General features: G+C 39.8%; 1 protein-coding gene across 3 annotated transcripts in view; it reads left to right on the top strand.

The window, feature by feature from the left end:
- PPP2R5E (protein phosphatase 2 regulatory subunit B'epsilon) overlaps positions 1–18,823 on the top strand; it is a 147,555-nt gene that overhangs the window by 89,486 nt on the left and 39,246 nt on the right. The gene's annotated exons all lie outside the window — the stretch shown is intronic.

Below are 18,823 nucleotides of genomic sequence, written 5' to 3' on the forward strand. Positions count from 1 at the left end.
CTTCCAATGCAAGGGGTGCGGGTTCCATCCCTGGTCTGGGAGCTAAGATCCCACATGCCTCGTGGCCGAAAAACCAAAACATAAAACAGAAGCAATATTGTAAGAAATTCAGTAAAGACTTTAAAAATGGTCCACATCAAAAAATATTAAAAAAAATAAAAAAGTAACACCACCATTAGCCCCAAGAGACGTTGTGAAGGAATAAATAAAATGACTTGTTGATAAGTTGCATAAAGCAGATAGCGGAGAGGAAGAGTTAAAGAAAATTCCAAAGGGTTAGACAGATGAGAAAGGTGAGAAGAGAATTCTCTTTCAGGGGAAAATAGAGGATGTGATTGGTTTTGACTAGAATGAATTCGAGATCTAATGAGATGTCAGAATTGCTCTGTACATAACTGGAAATAATGGAGTTAAGGACATCCTAGTGCCCTGGAAACAGAAATCATAGTAGAAGAGATGACAGAGAACTGAGTATTGAGACAAGAGCATCATGCCAAGGGTTCAGCTTTGCTCGACCTTGAGTTGTAGTGCTGATTTTTCTTTTGAGATTTGTGTACTTGTTCATTGGGTGAAATTGATGACTTTGAGGCATTCATTTGACTTCTTTATTCAGTATTCCAAGATCCAGAATGTGCTTTGCTTTCTATTTTGATTCACACTAAGATCTTTTACTGTGGTTGGTGCTAATTCTGAGAAAGGAAACTTGATGTGGGCATCTCTCACTTTACCTTGGCTGAGGTTAGAGCAGCTGCCATTTAGTTTTCTTGTCGTTCTGCTGGATTCTTTCCCACTAATGGGGGATTGACATTTTTGCATAAGAAAATTAAATTGCCTGAATTAGCAGAAGTTACTGGAGAATGGAAGAAATAATTTAATAGGAAACAATTGCTAACTTTTGAGTAAATAGTGCGAATTGAACACATACATGCGTTATGTTTACTTGCTTTATCTCTGAACCCACACAAAAATTACTGAAAGGAAATAAAGCCCACAGGAACAAAGCCAAACGGAGAGGACATCTCAGACTCAACATTTTGGAAGCCAGAAAGCAAATGAACCTGTGGTCACTATCTTGGCTGATTAGAGACAGTTGAACCCTAAGCAACAGCAAGGACAGTTCAGAAGTAGCCAACTCATACCGTATTAACCCCTGGAAGGTGCAGAAAGGTACTTTTCAAAGTAAGGGTGCATGGGGGCAAAAATAGGAGACTTGGTGGAAGGTCTGTGTAAGAAGTAGTTGGAACTCCTAATCCTACCCACTCCCCCCAAACCAGGCAGCCAGATGACTGTGCCCTCCAACTCCCAGCAGAAGACTGAAGGACTACTCTCTGGAGAGGCTAAACTGGAGGGAATCTAGACTCAGGGATATAAGGCACAGTTCAGAGCAATGGTACCTTTCTGAAAGCAGGGAATCATGTTGAGTGGAAGGATCCTTAACCCTCTTCCCCATCCCAGCTCCCAGATCCCTTTTGCCTCTACTCTGGAGATGGATGTTTCTTTTCTGGAGAATCAGACAAACCCAAGAGAAAAGACCCAAAGGCACCAATAAAAGGAGAGTTCCTGGGAGGACGAAAGGGGGGTTGTGGTAAGGAAATGGCCCAGCCGGTCTCAATGCCACCCTCTCATACAGGGCTCCCATTTTAATATGCCTGGATGTGGCACTGTGAGTAAGAGCACAGATTTTGTGGGTTTGAGTCCTCTCTCCTTGCTCTGTACTGGCATTAATGCTATTAGTTAGTTTTGTGAGATTTTGAATTTTATATAAGTGCACATGGAGGGGGCTCTGCTCAGATATCCTCCTCTTTCCCTTGCATCCCCCTACCCTCCCGATCTCTTTTCCTGCTATTGGCGCATTGCTGTCTTCTGATTGGCATGTGGTAGGTCAGAGAGAATGGAACAAAAGACAGAGATCTTTCGTTCACGCGCTTTCTCCCTTTTGTCTCCTTGTAACTAAATGTTGATGTTATTCCTCAAAACTGTACCTAGTATTTATGTTTGATCTGTATTCAAATTCTATTGATCCTCTGGTCTTAATCTCTTGTGGACAGATCCCTTTCTTCCCATGCAGTTGTCAGTGCTCTGATCCTTCTAGAAACTGATTGTCTAAAGGGATCAAATTATTTTCAGAAAAATCCAGTTACACCAATTGATCATAACAGTTATCAACTAAATACTGCCACCACCAACAGCAGCAGTAATAACATCAATGAAAACAGGTTTTTTTTTTTTGAAAGAAATACTTAATGAAGGAAATATAAGTAAAAATGATGGTATCATTGTGAGTTAGGAAAATAGTACATGACCAAAATTTCTATTAATTTAATCTTGTCTTTTGAATTTGTCTACGTATTTAAAAATTCTAATTGGGCAACATAAATTTTTAAACTTCCTTTTTTGTTGTTTGTTACTCTCTTCAACTGACTGCTAAGCTTTTCATCATTTTAAGATGTTCTTTCTGCCTCATTTCAGAAATCAGGTTTAATAGAATGGCTGCTATGTCCTAGAAAGCCCTGTTACTACAGACTTAAGGTATGAAAGTGAATGGGTAACAATTATTAGGTTGTAATCATTGACTTTAGAAATCTTTTAAATCCTCTTTTAAATTTCCGAATGTTGTAAAACAAATCTCACAACTGTCACAAGTACGTGTTTCTTAGTCACGTGGAAACAGTGCTCTCTGTCTTTGGTTCTGGTTCGGTGAATATTTTCTGAAAGATATAGAGCTTTGTACACAAAGGTGGTTTTATGATAAAAACGTGAACACCCTTGCTGCAGTAGCTTGACACACCTGTGTATCACAATATTTTAGTCCTTACTGTGTCGCTAGGACCTGTGCTTGTGGCACACACCAGCATTGCCGAGGTGGTTTTGGTTCAAGGAATCATATTTAACGCAAGTGAGCATGTTTGAATAATAACTTGTGGAAACGCTTGTCTGAACATTTTAATTGTATTGATAATATTACATAGCAATGACAGTTACATGTTTAATATATTAGAGAATAAAGTGACACCTACAGTGGATGGCTCATAATCTAGGAAGTTGTCATACTGATTTAGTTAAATTTCTGCTCTTTAGAGTTAGTGCTAAGGACTTGTCTTTATGCTAGAATAAGGGATTTTAATGGTTTCACAACTTTTAAACAGCCTCATCCATTCACGTAGACAGTGAGGTTTAACAAGAGAATTTATACCTAGTCTGACGACTACGGTAGATTTATTGCGGTAATTAAAAGACATAGTTTGGCTTTAGAAACAAATTATTGATTGAACAAATTGCCAGTGAATTAAATTAAGTGCTAATTGAAAGTTTGAAAATGCTGCCATTTGTTTCCTAATCAGAGCATCAGCTTCAAAGGTATTTATCTGCTCTAAATTCCTTGAGTGTAATTACATGTGCTTTGGGATTTTTCCCCTTGTTTTTATTTATGAGTAATTATTTATCTATAATTATTTAAAAGGGGCTGAGAGTCAGGTTTGAAAGGTTCTTTATCATTGGGACCGTTAAGAATTCTTAAATTTGGTGCTGCCAAAAGTAACTTGACATTATGTGTATAAACTATTTATTACTTTGATGTTATAAAACATACATAGCATAGCAGGGTATCTAGGCAAATTTTATTGGAATTTTAGTTCTTATTCTTAGAGTTTGGATATTTAATACAAATCCTAGTATGTTTGGAAATAGTCTTCTCTGTTCAAATGTCTGATTTAGAGATTTAAAGTAAGTTTTGTTTATGTTCACACTTTCGTTTTAGATGTAATTATTTTTGAAAATTGCATCCATGGTACATGTTGATGAACTACTTATGAGATTTTCCTATTTTCTTTCAAGATTTAGTTTTACTATATCTATTTAGATGCATCTATTGGGCTAACACAAAACACTATGAAAATAATGCACGATGACCTAGCTTCAACATTGCATTTACTGGGTCCTCCCTCTGATTATAAATGCTGGATTAAATCATTGTTTCTTTTCAATAGTTGATGGATTATGGAATGAATGAATGAAGAACTGGATGAAAACCTCAGGGATATCATTAAAATTGTTACTTGCGTGAGGTCTTAATACAAGTAGTGCTAGAGGAATAATGGCACTTTGAATTTTGCTTGAAGTTTCTCTATTTAACATTGTTCATATAGTTCTTTTTTGTTAGAAAATTTGCTTCTTAGATAATCCCAAGAAAATGTATTTTATAGCTATGATGTCATTTTTATATTTACAGTTGGTATACTTGCAGTATTGCATAAGTGTATGAAATTATAGTTTCACAGATGAAAGAGGGAGAAATCTTTTTGATATCAACAAGTTCACCTGCTTTTATCAAAGAAAGATGGTACTTAATCATCTAGAAAATATTTTAAAGCACAGGGAAGATGATTTAAGTTGCCTTGTTATGCTGTGGTGAAAGTGGTCCCTGATTACATTACATGCCTGGTTTTCCCAAGCCTTAAGTATTAATAGTGCTAACAAATATATAACTAAAGGAAATAAAAAGTATTCCTTTAATACCTTTTAAAAATACTTTTTAATAGTCCTTTAAGTTAAATAGTTGTGTTTTTTTTTTTAAAGTAATACTCACTCTATTGTCCTTACCTTCTGTTTTGTTCTTTATTAATCCTGGCAGGTATTTAGTGACTAGCTACTAGGTGCTAACACATTCTGTTCTTTTATAATGTGCTAGTTATTTTCCTTAAACAATAACAACAGCAAGATGTCGACCAAAATCATGGTGTAAAGTTAGTAGTTTCTTTGGAGAGGAAGGGATTGAGGACAGTGAGTTTTTATTTATTTATTTATTTTTCTGCAGTGTTTTAAGTAACTAAAATATTAGTAGTTGTATTTTAATATCGCAAGTTAAAAAGTAATAAGTTATTTAATCAAAAACTGATGAAAGTATGCCTAAACACTTCTTCCTCTTTTGCTTATCGGGCCATGCACTTAGGAACCTTTTAGTCTTCTCTTTCACGTTTGGCCAAGAGTTCGAAATTTATTTTTTTATGCCATAGTTAACAGTAATCAGCAGGAAACTAAAGAACTGAAAAGTTAGAGAGCAGCCAGTTCTTCAAAGCAAGACCCTGTTAGGTCCTAGGCCTTGCCCGCAACAGTATCCCCATCTCCTCCTCTTCCCTCGTATGTTACAGCACCAGTCCTGAGTCACAACTGAGTTGTAACCAGTAGAGGTTCTTAATTAATACTGGTGTTATTTTAGGGTTGTCAGATTTAGGAAATAAAAATATAGGGCGCCTAGTTAAATTTGAATTTCAGATAAACAATGAATAATTTTTTTTCAGTCCCCTTGCAGTATGTGGGACATACTTGAGCAAAAAACTATTTGTTTATGTGAAACTTAGACTCAACTGGTACACTGTATGTTATCTGGAAACCCTATTTATTTCCATTCATTGTATATCAGGCTCTAGGCATTCAGAAATTAGTAAAGAGCCCCCGAGGGGCTCAAAATCCAATTGCGCAGGTGAGAAGAAGGGATGTGAGGAGCAGGAACACCAGAGAGGAAACCACTGCCGTCATCTAGGTGTCTGATGATGCGGAGCTGAACCAGACAGCAGGCGTGCACAGCGTGTTTTATTTCTCTGTTAGTGCCGGGCAGGGTCATCCATCAGCTTAGGCCTGAACGCTCTCAGGTAAACAATGCCTATGGATGCCATTGAAAACCTAAGAAGGGGGTGATGGGAAAGGAGGGATGGGAAAATGAGAGAGTAATAAAAATGATAAAAAGAAATGATGGGGGGAATCAGAGAAAAAAGAGAGAGAGATATAAAGAAGTGGGGTCCATACATGGTCTTCAGGGGTTGGGGTGGAGGTGATGTGTCAAGGAAAGAACCCCCAGAACTCTCTGTGCAGATCACGGCGCTGTGTTACCTTGAAAAACTCACAAGCTCTTTGGACGTCACTTTTCTTATTTCATACAAATGGAGCTGGGTTACGTAGTCTCTAACGTGATCTGATTCTAGAAGCAACTCAGTAGAATCCTTAATCCTAGGTTTGCTGTCTTTGAGGAGGGGGGCCTCCCCCCTCCCCCCTCCCCCCCCCCCCCCCCCCCGGTACACGGGCCTCTCACTGTTGTGGCCTCTCCCGTTGCAGAGCACAGGCTCTGGACGCGCAGGCTCAGCGGCCATGGCTCACAGGCCCAGCCGCTCCGCAGCATGTGGGATCTTCCCGGACCGGGGCACGAACCCGTGTTCCCTGCATCGGAAGGCGGACTCTCAACCACTGCGCCACCAGGGAAGCCCGAGGAGGGCTTTTAACATTCCAGATTTTAATTCCCATTCCTCCCATTCCCCCAGCTTTGCTTTCAGTCCTTATCGTCACTTTCTGGAGGCCAGGCCAGTGCCTTCAAGCCTTTAGTTTGATTCCAACATTCAGTGTTTATTGGAATATCGTTGAAATGAAAATGAATTAGACTACCTCAAGGACACTTCTTTCTTTCTTTTTTGTTTCTTCTGGCATCACAGAAAGATTTTTATTACTTTTTATTGTTGTTAAATGAGAAGGAAAAAAATTTAAACGGTTCAAGTTTAAATGGATGGTTCTTAAGTAATCATTTGGAAGACCAATATATCATTTTACACTGTGAACTATGTGCCCATATGTGTGAACTGGAAACCACGGGGAAGGGACACTTATTTCTTAATTTTATTTTTCTTTGCATTAACCCCAGTGTAGATTAAAATAAAATATTTGAAAAATAAATTCTTCTAACATACTTTAAAAACTTATTTTGTTCACTTAAAAAAAATTGGAATATAGTTGCTTTACAGTGTTATGTTTTTACTTTCTACTGTACAGCCAAGTGAGTCAGCTATAGTATGCATATATCCCCTCCTGTTTGGATTTCCTTCCCATTTAGGTCACTGCAGAGCACTGAGTAGAGTTCCCTGCGCTATACAGTAGGTTCTCATTAGTTACCTATTTTATACATATTATATCAATAGTGTTTATATGTCAATCCCCATCTCCCAATTCATCCCACCCCTCCTTCCCCCTTTGTATCCATACATTTGTTCTCTTCGTCTGTGTCTGCTTTGGAAATAAAATCATCTATACCATTTTTTTAGATTCCACATACACGTGTTAGTATACGATACTTGTTTTTCTCTTTCTGACTTACTTCACTCTGTATGATCGTCTCTGTGTCCATCCACATCTCTGCAAATGACCCAATTTCGTTCCTTTTAATGGCTGAGTAATATTCCATTGTATATATGTACCACATCTTTATCCATTCCTCTGTTGATGGACATTTAGGTTGCTTCCATGTCCTGGCTATTGTAAATAGTGCTGCGGTGAACATTGGGGTGCATATGTCTTTTTTTTTTAAACATCTTTATTGGAGTATAATTGCTCTCCAATGGGGTGTTAGTTTCTGCTTTATAACAAAGTCAATCAGCTATACATATACATATGTCCCCATATCTCATCCTTCTTGCGTCTCCCTCCCACCCTCCCTATCCCACCCCTCTAGGTAGTCACAAAGCACCGAGCTGATGTCCCTGTGCTATGCGGCTGTTCCCACTAGCTATCTATTTCACATTTGGTAGTATATTTAAGTCCATGACACTCTCTCACTTCGTCTCAGCTTACCCTTCCCCCTCTGTGTGTCCTCAAGTCCATTCTCTACTTCTGCGTCTTTATACCTGTCCTGCCCCTAGGTTCTTCATAACCTTTTTTTTTTTTTTTTAGTTTCCATATATCTGTGTTAGCATATGGTATTTGTTTTTCTCTTTCTTGCAGACCCTTTTTTTTTTTTTTTTTTTTTGCCGTATGCTGACCTCTCACTGTTGTGGCCTCTCCCGTTGCGGAGCACAGGCTCCGGATGCGCAGGCTCAGTGGCCATGGCTCACGGGCCCAGCCGCTCCGCGGCATGTGGGATCTTCCCAGACCGGGGCACGAACCCGTGTCCCCTGCATCGGCAGGCGGACTCTCAACCACTGCGCCACCAGGGAAGCCCTGTTTTTCTCTTTCTGACTTACTTCACTCTGTATGACAGACTCTAGGTACATCCACCTCACTACAAATAACTCAATTTCGTTTCTTTTTATGGCTGAATAATATTCCATTGTATATACGTGCCACATCTTCTTTATCCATTCATCTGTCGATGGACACTTAGGTTGCTTCCATGTCCTGGCTATCGTAAATAGTGCTGCATTGCGGTACATGACTCCTTTTGCATTATGGTTTTCTCAGAGTATATGCCCAGTAGTGGGATTGCTGGGTTGAATGGTAGTTCTATTTTTAGTTTTGTAAGGAACCTCCATACTGTTCTCCATAGTGCTTATATCAATTTATATTCCCACCAACAGTGCAAGAGGGTTCCCTTTTCTCCACACGCTCTCCAGCATTTATTGTTTGTAGATTTTTTGATGATGGCCGTTCTGACTGGTGTGAGGTGATACCTCATTGTAGTTTTGATTTGCATTTCTCTAATGATTAGTGATGTTGAGCATCCTTTCATGTGTTTGTTGGCAATCTGTATATCTTCTTTGGAGAAATGTCTGTTTAGGTCTTCTGCCCATTTTTGGATTGGGTTTTTTGTTTTTTTTTTGATATTGAGCTACATGAGCTGCTTGTAAATATTGGAGATTAATCCTTTATCAGTTGCTTCATTTGCAAATATTTTCTCCCATTCTGAGGGTTGTCTTTTCGTCTTGTTTATGTTTTCTTTTGCTGTGCAAAAGCTTTTAAGTTTCATTAGGTCCCATTTGTTTATTTTTGTTCTTATTTCCATTTCTCTAGAGGGTGGGTCTAAAAGGATCTTGCTGTGATTTATTTCATAGAGTGTTCTGCCTATGTTTTCCTCTAAGAGTTTGATAGTGTCTGGTCTTACAGTTAGGTTTGTAATCCATTTTGAGTTTATTTTTGTGTATGGTGCTGGGGAGTGTTCTAATTTCATTTTTTTACATATAGCTATGCAGTTTTCCCAGCACCAATTGTTGAAGAGGCTGTCTTTTCTCCATTGTATATTCTTGCCTCCTTTATCAAAAATAAGGTGACCATATGTGCGTAGGTTTATCTCTGGGCTTTCTATCCTGTTCCATTGACCTATTTCTGTTCTCGGGCCAGTACCATACTGTCTTGAGTATTGTACCCTTGTAGTACAGTCTGAAGTCCGGAAGCCTGATTCCTCCAGCTCCGTTTTTCTTTCTCAAGATTGCTTTGGCTATTCGGGGTCTTCTGTGTTTCCATAGAAATTGTGAAATTTTTTGTTCTACTTCTGTGAAAAATGCCATTGGTGGTTTGATAAGGGTTGCATTGAATCTGTAGATTGCATTAGGTAATATAGTCATTTTAACAATGTTGATTCTTCCAACCCAAGAACATGGTATATCTCTCCATCTGTTTGTATCCTCTTTAATTTCTTTCATCAGTGTCTTATAGTTTTCTGCATACAGGTCTTTTGTCTCTTTGGGTAGGTTTATTCCTAGGCATTTTATTCATTTTGTTGCAGTGGTAAATGGGAGTGTTTTCTTAATTTCTCTTTCAGATTTTTCATCATTAGTGTATAGGAATGCCAGAGTTTTCTGTGCATTAATTTTGTATCCTGCCACTTTACCAAATTCATTGATTAGCTCTAGTAGTTTTCTGGTAGAATCTATAGGATGCTCTATGTATAGTATCATGTCATCTGCAAACAGTGACAGCTTTGCTTCTTCTTTTCCGATTTGGATTCCTTTTATTTCTTTTTCTTCTCTGATTGCTGTGGCTAAAACTTCCAAAACTATGTTGAATAATAGTGGTGAGAATGGGCACCCTTGTCTTGTTCCTGATTTTAGAGGAAATGGTTTCAGTTTTTCACCATTGAGAATGATGTTGGCTGTGGGTTTGTCATATATGGCCTTTATTATGTTGAGGTAAGTTCCTTCTGTGCCTACTTTCTGGAGGTTTTTCATCATAAATGGGTGTTGAATTTTGTCGAAAGCTTTCTCTGCATCTACTGAGATGATCATATGGTTTTTCTCCTTCAGTTTGTTAATATGGTTTATCACATTGATTGATTTGCATATATTGAAGAATCCTTGCATTCCTCGAATAAACCGCAGTTGATCATGGTGTATGATCCTTTTAATGTACTGTTGGATTCTGTTTGCTAGTATCTTGTTGAGGATTTTTGCATCTATGTTCATCAGTGATATTGGCCTGTAGTTTTCTTTTTCTGTGACATGTTTGTCTGGTTTTGGTATCAGGGTGATAGTGGCCTCATAGAATGAGTTTGGGAGTGTTCCTCCCTCTGCTATATTTTGGAAGAGTTTGGAAGGATAGGTGTTAGCTCTTCTCTAAATGTTTGATAGAATTTGCCTGTGAAGCCATCTGGTCCTGGGCTTTTGTTTGTTGGAAGATTTTTAATCACAGTCTCAATGTCAGTGCTTGTGATTGGTCTGTTTATATTTTCTATTTCTTCCTGGCTCAGTCTTGGAATGTTGTGCTTTTTTAAGGATTTGTCCATTTCTTCCAGGTTGTCCATTTTATTGGCATAGAGTTGCTTGTAGTAATCTCTCATGATCCTTTGTATTTCAGCAGTGTCAGTTGTTACTTCTCCTTTTTCATTTCTCATTCTATTGATTTGAGTCTTCTCTCTTTTTTTCTTGATGAGTCTGGCTAATGGTTTATCAATTTTGTTTATCTTCTCAAAGAACCAGCTTTTAGTTTTACTGAACCTTGCCATCGTTTCCTTCATTTCTTTTTCATTTATTTCTGATCTGATCTTTGTGAGTTCTTTCCTTCTGCTAACTTTGGGGTTTTTTTGTTCTTCTTTCTCTAATTGCTTTAGGTGTAAGGTTAGGTTGTTTATTTGAGATGTGTCCTGTTTCTTAAGGTAGGATTGTATTGCTATAAACTTCCCTCTTAGAACTGCTTTTGCTGCATCCCATAGGTTTTGGGTCGTTGTGTTTTCATTGTCATTTGTTTCTAGGTATTTTTTGACTTCCTCTTTGATTTCTTCAGTGATCTCTTGGTTATTAAGTAGTGTGTTGTTTAGCCTCCATGTGTTTGTATTTCTTACAGATTTTTTCCTGTAATTGATACCTTGTCTCATAGCATTGTGGTTCGAAAAGATACTTGATACGATTTCAATTTTCTTAAATTTACCAAGGCTTGATTTGTGACCCAAGATATGATCTATCCTGGAGAATGTTCCATGAACACTTGAGAAGAATGTGTACTCTGTTGTTTTTGGATGGAATGTCCTATAAATATCAATTGAGTCCATCTTGTTTAATGTATCATTTAAAGCTTGTGTTTCCTTATTTATTTTCATTTTGGATGATCTGTCCATTGTTGAAAGTGGGGTGTTAAAGTCCCCTACTATGTTTGTGTTACTGTCGATTTCCCCTTTTATGGCTGTTAGCATTTGCCTTATGTATTGAGGTGCTCCTATGCTGGGTGCATAAATATTTACAGTTGTTATATCTTCTTCTTGGATCGATTCCTTTATCATTATGTAGTGTCCTTCTTTGTCTCTTGTAATAGTCTCTATTTTAAAGTCTATTTTGTCAGATATGAGAATTACTACTCCAGTTTTCTTTTGATTTCCATTTGCATGGAATATCTTTTTCCATCCCCTCACTTTCAGTCTGTATGTGTCCCTAGGTCTGAAGTGGGTCTCTTGTAGACAGCATATATATGGGTCTTGTTTTTGTATCCATTCAGCCAGTCTATGTCTTTTGGTTGGAGCATTTATCCATTTATATTCAAGGTAGTTATTGATATGTATGTTCCTATTACCATTTTCTTAATTGTTTTGGGTTTGTTATTGTAGGTCTTTTCCTTCTTTTATGTTTCCTGCCTAGAGAAGTTCCTTTAGCACTTGTTGTAACGCTGGTGTGGTGGTGCTGAATTTTCTTAGCTTTTGCTTGTCTGTAAAGCTTTTAATTTCTCTGTCGAATCTGAATGAGATCTTTGCTAGGTAGAGCAATCTTGGTTGTAGGTTTTTCCCTTTCATCACTTTAAATATGTCCTGCCACTCCCTTCTGGCTTGCAGAGTTTCTGCTGAAAGATCAGCTGTCAACCGTATGGGGATTCCCTTCTATGTTATTTGCTGTTTTTCCCTTGCTGCTTTTAATATTTGTTCTTTGTATTTAATTTTTGATAGTTTGATTAATATGTGTCTTGGTGTGTTTCTCCTTGGATTTATCCTGTATGGGATTCTCTGTGCTTCCTGGACTTGATTAACTATTTCTTTTCCCATATTAGGGAAGTTTTCAACTATAATCTGTTGAAGTATTTTCTCCGTCCCTTTCTTTTTCTCCTCTTCTTCTAGGACTGTGTTTGTGGTCTCATTTTCACAGGCTGCAGGTTCGTAGTTTCCATTGTTTTTGGTGTCTGTCCGCAGTGGCTAAGGTTGGTTCAGTGGGGTGTGTAGACTTCCTGGTGGAGGGGACTAGTGCCTGTGTTCTGGTGGATGAGGCTAGATCTTGTCTTTCTGCTGGGCAGGACCGCCTCCGGTGGTGTGTTTTGGGGGTGTCTGTGACCTTATTATGATTTTAGGCAGCCTCTCTGCTTATGGTTGGGGTTGTGTTCCTGTCTTGCTAGTTGTTTGGCATAGGGTGTCCAGCACTGTAGCTTGCTGGTCATTGAGTGGAGCTGGGTCGTAGCGTTGAGATGAAAATCTCTGGGGAGTTTTCACCGTTTGATATTACATGGAGCCGGGATGTCTCTGGCAGACCAATGTCCTGGGTTCGGCTCTCCCACCTCAGAGGCACAGGCCTGACACCCAGCCGGAGCACCAAGACCCTGTCAGCACACGGCTCGGAAATAAAGGGAGAGAGAAAGCAAGAAAAAAAAAATAAAATAAAGTATTAAAATAAAAAATAATTATTAAGAATAAAAAAATTTAAAGTAATAAAAAAAGAAATAAAAAAAAGAAAGAAGAGAGGAGCCAAACCAAAAAACAAATCCACCAATGATAAGAAGCGCTAAAAACTGTACTAAAAACAAAAACAAAATAATGGACAGACAGAACCCTAGGACAAATGTTAAAAGCAAAGCTATACAGACAAAATCACACAAAGAAGCATACACATACACACTCAAAAAAAAGAGAAAAAGGGATAAAAATATATATATATCATTGTTCCCAAAGTCCACCTCCTCAATTTGAGATGATTCGTTGTCTATTCAGGTATTCCACAGATGCAGGGAACAGCAAGTTGATTGTGGAGATTTAATCCGCTGCTCCTGAGCCTTCTGGGAGAGATTTCCCTTTCTCTTCTTTGTTCGCACAGCTCCCAGGGGCTCAGCTTTGGATTTGGCCCCGCCTCTGCGTGTAGGTCACCTGAGGGCATCTGTTCTTCCCTCAGACAGGACGAGGTTAAAGGACAGCTGATTTGGGGACTCTGGCTCTCTCAGGCCTGGGGGAAGGAGGGGTACGGATGCCAAGTGAGCCTGCGGTGGCAGAGTACGGCATGACGTTGCAACAGCCTGAGGCACGCCATGTGTTCTCCCGGGGAAGTTGTCCCTGGATCACGGGACCCTGGCAGTGGCGGGCTGCACAGGCTCGCAGGAGGGGAGGTGTGGATAGTGACCTGCTTCTTGGTGGTAGCAGCAGCAGCCTTAGTGTCTCATGCCCGGCTCTGGGGTCCACGCTGGTAGCCGCGGCTCTCACCCGTCTCTGGAGCTCCTTTAAGCAGCACTCTTAATCCCCTCTCCTCACGCACCCTGAAACAGTGGTCTCTTGCCTCTTAGGCAGGTCCAGACTTTTCCCGGACTCCCTCCCTGCTGGCTGTGGCGCACTAGCCCTCTTCAAGCTGTGTTCACGCAGCCAACCCCCACCCTCCCCGGCGGGTGAGCAGACAAGCCTCTCGGGCTGGTGAGTGCCGATCGGCACCGATCCTCTGTGCGGGAATCTCTCCGCTTTGCCCTCCGCACCCCTGTTGCTGCGCTTTCCTCCGTGGCTCCGAAGCTTCCCCCTCCGTCTCTGCCAGTGAAGGGGCTTCATAGTGTGTGAAAACTTTTCCTCTTTCACAACTCCCTCCCACTGGTGCAGGTCCCGTCCCTATTCTCTTGTCTCTGTCTTTTCTTTTTTCTTTTGCCCTACCCAGGTACGTGGGGACTTTCTTGCCTTTTGGGAGGTCTGAGGTCTTCTTCCAGCGTTCAGTAGGTGTTCTGTAGGAGTTATTCCACATGTAGATGTATTTCTGATGTATTTGTGAGGAGGAAGGTGATCTCCACGTCTTACTCTTCCGCCATCTTGAAGGTCTCCCTCACATGTTTCTTTCTGAATTATGGTTTTCTCTGGGTATATGCCCAGTAGTGGGATTGCTGGGTCATATGGTAGTTCTATTTTTAGTTTTTTAAAATTTATTTATTTATTTATTTATTTTTGGCTGCGTTGGGTCTTCGTTTCTGTGCAAGGGCTTTCTCTAGTTGGGGCAAGTGGGGGCCACTCTTCATTGCGGTGCGCGGGCCGCTCACTATCGCGGCTTCTCTTGTTGTGGAGCACAGGCTCCAGACGCGCAGGCTCAGTAGTTGTGGCTCACGGGCCCAGCTGCTCTGTGGCATGTGGGATCCTCCCAGACCAGGGCTTGAACCCGTGTCCCCTGCATTGGCAGGCAGATTCTCAACCACTGCACCACCAGGGAAGCCCTAGTTTTAGTTTCTTAAGAAATCTCCATACTGTTGTACATAGTGGCTATACCAATTTACATTGCCACCAACAGTGTAAGAGGGTTCCCTTTTCACCGCACCCTCTCCAGCATTTATCGTTAATAGATTTTTTGATGGTGGCCATTCTGAGTGTTGTGAGATGATATCTCATTGTAGTTTTGATTTGCATTTCTCTAATGATTAGTGATGTTGAGCATCTTTTCATGTGTTTGTTGGCAATCTGTGTATCTTCTTTGGAGAAATGTCTATTTAGGTCTTCTGCCCTTTTTCGATTGGGTTGTTTCTTTTAGTTATTTTGATAATTTGTGTTTTAAGGAATAAAATAGAAGGCTTAGGGCTAGAGCCTCATATATTTAAATATATTAATAGAGATAGTTTGTGACTTTATAAATACCTGGATGCATTTTCTTCTAGCTATATAGACTCTTTACAGTACTGCTCTGTGGTGAGGAGTGATGCTGGTGGTTACTTGTAGTCATGATACATTTTCATAGCACGCAACTAGCATTACCTATTTAATAATGTTAGCTACTTAATAATCCATTTAAAACCTGGGCTATAAATCAGAAGTGGCTGCCATCATAAAGGAAGATTTAATGGATGCAAATTTATTATTTTGTACCGTGGTTTTTAACCATTTTTAGATCTTGGAAGCCTTTTGAAAATCTTGTGAAGTCAACTGGATCTTTTCCCCAGTTGGGCTCACACATACAAAGTGTTGCAGAAAATTCAGGAGATTTAGAGGATTCCCCTCTCCCCCGCCCCTTTCCCCCAGCCCATTCAAGGATGACCCAATTTTACACTCATGATTTTGGAGCTCAAATGTATACTTAGAGTGGTCCCGTCATTCAGTCCTTCAACCATTCATTCATGAGCTAGACTCTAGGCATTGTGAGCAGCACTAATTTTTAACTCTCCTGACGGTAATAATCTTGTTCAAATTCAAGAGCGCATTTTCATCTTGAAATTAAAAGTATAACTCACATACTGCATGTCGATACCTTATGCTTTTTATGGATTTAGGACTAATTTGGTGTGTCCCAAGAGGATAAACAGCAACTACTGTTTTATCCATATTTCTCTTGCTTTAATACAGCTTTTCTTAATTTCCCTTTAGTTATCCATTTTCATTCTTATCTTTGTAATTAGTCACACCGTTATAGTCACATCATCTTTCCCCCTAAATCTTTATTTCTAACATTTCTTTGTGCTTCAATATAGCAATCATCTTCAGTGCTACACAGTGTTCTACTAAATAGATATACGTCTCTAATGTTGGACATAAAGGTTATTTCCAGTTTTACACTCTTTGGAGAATGTTGCAAATGACTGCTTTAAGTAGTTTTTTCAGTCTTGTCTTAGATTAGTTTCTTAGGATAGATTCTCAAGGATGAGAGCAATGGTTCATTCATTCATGCCATTTTTATTAAGCACCTGTTATGTGCTAGGCACGGTCAAAGGCTTGGCCTTTTCCGTGACACTTGATTTGCTTTGACATTCTTTCCATTTGTGATAGAGAACTACTTAACCAGTTGAGTTGACTATTAATTGTCCAGCCTAATAGATCCTTGCTTCCTCATTACTCATGGTGAATGCTTAGTAGTACACTAAATGTTTAGAAGTATACTAAAGCGTCGTAAGGAAGGCAGATCTGAAGATATGGCAGTGTGTGGCTCAGTGAGATGTACATGCCTTTAGAACTATTTGCTGTTTGGATTATTTACACAATTCAACATTCTTTTGATGTGATGATAATTGAGAGATGAAGCTTTGACCAAGAGAGGTTTAGAACACTGTGCAGAGTTAAACATCTTAGGTTAGATAATCACTAAATCACTCAAAAATTTAAATTTGGTTAAAGGAAAACCAAAACATACAGTTTTATTATATATCCAAACCTTTATTTTGTGAACATTTATTGGATGCCCGATATGTGCCAAGAAAACAAATGTGAATATGACATTGCATATTCCTAATTAGCGGGAAGAGACATATATGCAAACAAATACTTGCTGCAGCCCATGATGGGCACATAAGAGTGTTAATGTGTCAGAGAGTTCAGAGAAACAGAAGATTGTGTCCTTTTACCCAGATTTTTGTTGTTGTTGTTGTTTTTCCCGGTACGCGGGCCTCTCACTGTTGTGGCCTCTCCCGTTGCGGAGCACAGGCTCCGGACGCGCAGGCTCAGCGGCCATGGCTCACGGGCCCAGCCGCTCCGCGGCATGTGGGATCTTCGTGGACCAGGGCACGAACCCGTGTCCCCTGCATCGGCAGGCGGACTCTCAACCACTGCGTCACCAGGGAAGCCCGATTTTTGCTCTTTTGATTACAGTATGACTGGCTGGTTGAAGAGAAGTCATTGGTTGATGATTATTTGAAAAGTCACCAGTTTCTCTGTAAACATAATTTTTAATAATCATTGGAAGGAACCAAAGTAAAATAATATGAATGTGCATGCTGTAATTAGCCATAGCAAAAATGTTCTAATACGATAATTTTTTTTTTCAGTCATCTAAGCTAAAGGAGAGCCAAAGAGGTAGTCTGCCCACTTTTCTAGAACACTATAGTGGAGCCTGACAGCTCCACTATAGTGTTAGTATAGTAACCAGCAGCTATGACTGGGTTCAGTCATAGCTGCTGGTTACTAATGGTAACCTCAGATCTCCACATCCATGCTTCTCGTTCCTCAGCGGTAAATTGGGGAATGACAGTACCCACTTCAGTGCTGCTCTGTGCTCATCTTAGTCCACCTCAGAACAACACTTGCTGCTGTTGTCCTCTTTTTCCTTCTTAAGACACTCTTCTCTCCTAGCTCCTAAGACCCCCCTACTCTACTGTTTTCTTCTCCTACCTCCTACTCCTTTTCATTTGCCTATTTTGGCCTTTTTTTTTTTTTTTCCTGTCTGGTTTCTAAATGTTGGATACTTCAGGGTCCTTTCCCTTCTTTCTATTCATTCCTTTCCAAGGAGATCCCTTAGTCCCATGGCTTTAAATATCGTCTGCATGCTGCCGAGTCCCTGTATGTCTCCAGTCCTGACCTGTCCAGCTCTGAGGTACAGATTCATGTGTCTGATTGGCTCCTGGATATTGCTCCTTTAACATATTTTTAACTGGATCTCTGGATCTCCCCACCAAGGCAAGGAAACAAAGAAAACTTCCCTTCCCCAGTCATCTCCATCTTTGGTAAATGACCTTATATCTGTGACTCATCCTTGAATCTTTCCTTTCGTTCACCCCATACATCCAAGCCAGCAGCAAATACTACCTCCAGAATATATTTTGAATCATTCTATTTCTGTCTTCTCTGCTAGCCATCATCATATCTTGCCACTTCCACAGACTTCTAACTTGTACCCTTCCTGTCTGTTCTATACATAGCTGCCAGAGTGATTTTTTTTTTTTTTTAAAGTAAAAATCAAACCATGTCACTTCCCTGTTTAGATCCACTGGTGTCTTCCCATTGAGCTTAGAATAAAATCAAATCTTCTTTCCAGAGCTTACACATCTGGGTTTAATTTCCATATCTAGAAAATAGGGATAATCATGACTTTACCTAGAATATGAACTCCTGGAAGGCACAGATTTTTCTCTGCTTTGTTCATTGCTATTGTCCCAGTGCCCAGAACAGTGTGTGCACATAATGGGCACTTAATAATTTTTTGTTGAATGAGTAAACACATTCAGATTATATGGGCCTCCAGAAGCCTTTCTTTTTCCCTCTTTCAGAGCAACATATCATAGCTTCGTATTTTCTACTTTATACAGAAAGTCCAGCAAAGGCTTCTGGTGCAATCTCTCCCCCCCGTGCCTCCTTTTTTTTTCCTGGCCCACAGCGGTGGCTTGCAGGATCTTAGTTCCCCAACCAGGGATTGAACCCGGGCCCTCCTCAGTGAAAGCTCAGAGTCCTAACCACTGGACCACCAGGGAATTCCCTCCCCACCCCTGTTTTATTTTTTAGATCTGAGGATACATTTGGGTCATTAGGAGAGGATAGATAAGTAATAGAACAAGAAACAGAATAGAAATTGGAAGGAACCCTGCGTAGGTTACTGCAAAATAGTAGCAACAGCATTTTAAAAATAAGCATTTTACTATAGAAATCTTGGAATATATGCAGAAATAGTAGAATAGTATAATGAATCCTCGTCTCTTCATAGCCCAGTTTCAACAGTTATCAACTCATGGCCATTCTTTG

The sequence above is a fragment of the Grampus griseus genome, assembly GCF_964374135.1.
Source record: "Grampus griseus genome assembly, chromosome: 2".
Taxonomy (NCBI): Eukaryota; Metazoa; Chordata; class Mammalia; order Artiodactyla; family Delphinidae; genus Grampus; species Grampus griseus.